Source organism: Mus caroli, chromosome 6 (assembly GCF_900094665.2).
Source record: "Mus caroli chromosome 6, CAROLI_EIJ_v1.1, whole genome shotgun sequence".
Classification (NCBI taxonomy): Eukaryota; Metazoa; Chordata; class Mammalia; order Rodentia; family Muridae; genus Mus; species Mus caroli.
This window is the reverse complement of record NC_034575.1, coordinates 31,072,493-31,077,163: the sequence shown is the minus strand read 5'-3', so window position 1 is coordinate 31,077,163 and position 4,671 is coordinate 31,072,493. Positions and strand designations below refer to the sequence as shown.

General features: G+C 35.1%; 1 protein-coding gene across 2 annotated transcripts in view; it reads right to left on the bottom strand.

Moving 5' to 3' along the window:
* The window catches only part of Chrm2 (cholinergic receptor muscarinic 2), a 128,085-nt gene that overhangs the window by 85,240 nt on the left and 38,174 nt on the right, over nucleotides 1–4,671 (bottom strand). The gene's annotated exons all lie outside the window — the stretch shown is intronic.

Genomic DNA, 4,671 nt, shown 5'->3' with positions numbered 1-4,671 from the left:
CCTTCTCTTCTCTTCTCTTTTCCTTTCCTTTCCTTTTTCCCTTTCCCTTTCCCTCTTTTCTTTTCTTTTCTTTTCTTTTCTTTTCTTTTCTTCTCTCTTTTCTTTTCAGAACATAGATTCTTTACTCATAAAAACACCCCAACCACAGATTTTTCTCCCTCCATTATTCTCAGCTCTCCTCTTCGCCAGATATATTCTCCTTCTTTAGAAAAGAGCAGGTCCCCATAGACAAGAACTAAACAGGACCAAAAAAGATGCAATAAGACAAGGCAAACCCCCTCAAATTGAGGCAGGACAAGGCTTCTCAATAGGAATAGAAGAGTCCCAAAAAGCAGGTAAAAGTGGCAGAGGTACACTCGCTCCCACTGTTAGGAGACCAACAACAACAACAGCAACAACGACAACAACAACAACAATACAAGCTGCCAGTCATAGCATATATGCAGAGGACCTGATGTAGAGTCATGCAGTTCCCCCTGGCTTCTACAAATTTCCCTCCCCTTCCTTAGCAGGTTCCTTGAGCTCTGAGTTGAGAGACCCAATGTCCACATTATTCATCAAACTTAGGAGAAGTTTTAAGTTATATACAGATATGTGTATAATAATGAAAAAGATGTTAATAAGTGAATGAACAGTGAATATTTGTGTGATTTAATTTTTTAAGTAGGGCTTTGGTTCCTTTTTATGACTGCTGACTGCTTTGGGGCATAGAGTTTCACATATGTAGGTTTTGACTTACAGACTTTTAGGGATTTGTAACAGCACTAATTATTGAACAATCTTCTACTATCATGATGAAATTGATGGCTCATGATTGACTTATGAATTTAATCTATTTACTTGACTTTATAATTTCTTCCCTTAAATTTCAAAATGAACCATTCCACACCCATACCTCTCTTTTGCTAAATCTATAGCTTGCCTTCAAAAGTACTTTTTTTTTTTCAAGAAGGACATCATCATGATAGTAGAAGATTATTCAACAATTCATGCTGTTACAAATCTCAAAAAGTCTGTAAATCAAAATCCACATATGTGAGAGTCTTGGTGAGAGTGTTAATACTTCTCTAAGGTCCCCTGAGGGTGTCAGATCAGTCAGCAGTTATGAAAAGGAGCCAATGCTCTACTTAAACAATAAAATCTCCCAAAGACTTGCTTGTCATTAACTCAGAAACACCCCTTCCATTGTAATACACACATTTGTCTGTAACTTACAAGATCTCCTCTTTCTCCCTTCAGTAGATATATTGAATCAGTAATTTTATTTTGTAAATGAGGAAGTCATGGCTTAAAACCCTACTGTGTTCTGAACTATTCAATATATCAGCAAGATTACAATTGTATCAGGAAATATATGTCTTTTCTTTTACATAACTGCCACATGATTTTATTTTATTTTACTCTATTTCATTGTATTTTATTTTATTTTATATTAAAAGGGCTCTTTCTAACTTTCTCCATGGGATTCTTTCAGGGGCAGGTCATGATTATTCTATACATCGCTCCAAAGTGAGAGGGTTGACATATATTTTAGGCGGCAGGTGATGTGAATGAGCCATGGCCACCCATGGCGGGTCTAGCTCTTCTATTCTGAACTAAGCAGGCTGAACTGTCTGTCCCTAGAACATTCAATACTGAATGAAAACCGTAATTGTTTTACTTTCACATATGCTCTTCCTTCCGATGCTGTTTTATGAAACTTTGCAATCAACTGGGAAGTGGGTAAGTCGGATGGAGTCTGCCACTTCAATGATTGCATAATCAATTGAGAAACATTGCATGAATGGGAAAGGAAGCTAACAATTGGGACAATAATGGCACAAAATAAAAGGAAGCAGAGGTAAGAGACTGAGTGTATATTTTTGGATTCCTGATGCAAAGCAGAATATTGAGTTAGGCAGGTAAGGAAAGGAGGTAAAGTTGGATTTTGCCTGCCGTGTTTGTGGATCTTTCAAAATAATTTAATTCAGTGTGTGAAAGTGATATTTGATAAGTGACCAGCAATAGCACAGTGAATTACTGGTGCCAACCAGTATCATTCTGCCATTTGGAAATGATCTTTGGGAAACAATCCTGAGGAGTGGAGCTGTCAGGCACATTTCCTACATGGAAACAGAAAAGCATTCCATTGTAATAGAAAAAGAAGGGCATGGGGAGTCAGAATCTTAAGCTCTGCTTCTTGCATGTTTATCCTTTCTCTACACTTCAACTTTGTTCTTCCTGAAAAGAGAACACCCACTTCACAGCATTGCATGTCAACGAAATGTCGCAAAGCTGAGAAGCACCAGCAGACATTCAGGTGTTCTCTCAAGTGACCTTGTAGATCCCATATCTTTGGAGGGAGATAGAGTTCAGCTGCATGTGCCCAGGGCATCTGCTGATAAGATGTATCTCCATAACAACCAAAGAAATGTGCTTTCAAGACTCCAAGAAACAGAGCTTGCTTTGGTGAGGTCTCTAAAGAGCTTTTGCTTCAGAAAGTGCATTCCCTTGAATAACTTCTGATATAAAACTGGGGTTCCACTATCCTCAATAACAAATGGGTTACCTCATAATTTATTTTATTATCTTAAAATTTTTTTCAATCAGAAAGATGCCAGCCACAAAGAACATGTTCAAACACTTTATTATAAAATTTAATAGACTAATCTACTTTATATTATAGACACATTTAGGTAGATATTAAACACTCATTGAGCTAGATATTTGTCAGTAGATGAACATAAATACATGACTTGATGAATTTATTTTCTGAGTAGCAGATTTTGGGATTTCTCCATCATTTCTCATCTATGTAAGGAAGTAAATAACTCTATTGACACATCAACATTTATTGTGATGTGTTATAAGTCTTATAGTAAACTATCAAGATTATCGCAGTGCACATCCCTCCAAGACAGGTGATATTATCACATCATTTCAAGAAGATGATTCTAAAACATAATTTAATTCTGTCAAGTAACAACATTGCATTTGTTTAAAGTTAAGTAGCAGCTTAAGAATTAGTATTAATGACTAATTATGGGCTTCAGTTACTGTTTCATAATAAATTTCAATAGTGTAGCAAAAATATTACATCTAATAAGCTGTCCAAGAATCAGAAATTCTGGGCCCAAAGGTATTTCTACTGTCCATCCACTGGAAACAAAACGACCTTTCCATGCACAAATAGGAGAGTGACAGATCTGATAAGGCTGTAGTGCTATGAAAGAAATGGACTAAGAAAAAGGGTCAGAGTTTGCTCAGGACAGGGAGCAAATCTGTAATCTCAAAATCTTTTGTTCTTCTATGACACATGTTCTTGGGTGTTGTTGAAAATGAGTCTTAATTTTTAATTAGTGTTGAATTCTTAGTGTCAAGTCATTCCTCTTCCTATAAAAAATATTCCCTCAGGAATATGTAGAAGTTAAGGCTCATGTTTTAATCACATTTATATTGCAAAGACAAAGTTGTACATTCTAAGATATTTTTGTAATAAGCTAAGAAATCACCCTTATTCAACTGTTTTTGTATAACTTTGTATTTTGGAAGGTATTGTTCACAGGGAAAACTATGTTAATATAGGTACAATGTGTTTAAAAGTATGGAAAATCTTTGTGGTTCACCTCTTGACCATTTGTGGAGTCTCATCTAGTCAGAGTCCACAGACCTTTTCAAAATACATTAATAAGATTATATTGTATTAAAAAATCTAAAGAATAACTAATGCATAAATGATATATGATAAAAAAAGTTATATCAATGGCTTTGAAAGGGGGATGATGTACTAAACAGAGGTATTTTGATACCATTGAGTTATACAACTAACTGCCAAGTATTTTTGCAACCAAACACAATTATTCCACTCACTTGTTTCTTCCTGTAAACCTGTGTGTATGGGAAGATATTGCCTGTGGATGAGTATAAATCAGAGTCCATTCAGTGCAAAGCTGAAGAACATGACTGTGAGTCAGCCCCCAAGGGAAATGGTTGTACAACTTTAAACAAATTACTTACTACACTTTCCAATCCTATCCCATCATCTATGGATCAAGAACAATGACATCATAGTTATAAAATGATAAACCTACAAAATACATAGACAACTTCTAAATGTGCAGCAAGTGACATATTTTATATTTATGGAATGTATTTATGTATATATGTATGGGTATATATAGTTTGTGGATTTTAGTATATGTATAAGATGTTATCAGTTATGAAGATAGCACATTATTACATCACATAAATTAGATATATTTATCAATGGCCATGATATATTAAGGAATTGTGATAGCAACTTTTATCCAGAGCATTAATGAAATCCAGTTCTTAGTTGAGGTAAAACAATTTACAATGTGTAACTTAAGATCACTCCATTGCAAGACTCTGTTTTTTCTTTCTTCTCATACATAAAGGCTATTGGAATGTAAATGACTAGAAACAGATACAGGTTTCCCCAGAAGTGACAGAAACCACACAAAATCTGTTCTACTGTGCAGGAACAGAATTAGAATATTGTGACAACTAGATTATGGAGTCATGAGTAAAATCAAAACACACCATTTTGAATGAAAATCGAGTGGCTTTTTGGATGACTTAATTTGAAAATAAATTCTATTCCCTACCAATTTCTCTCTCTCTCTCTCTCTCTCTCTCTCTCTCTCTCTCTCTCTCTCTCTCTCTCTCTCT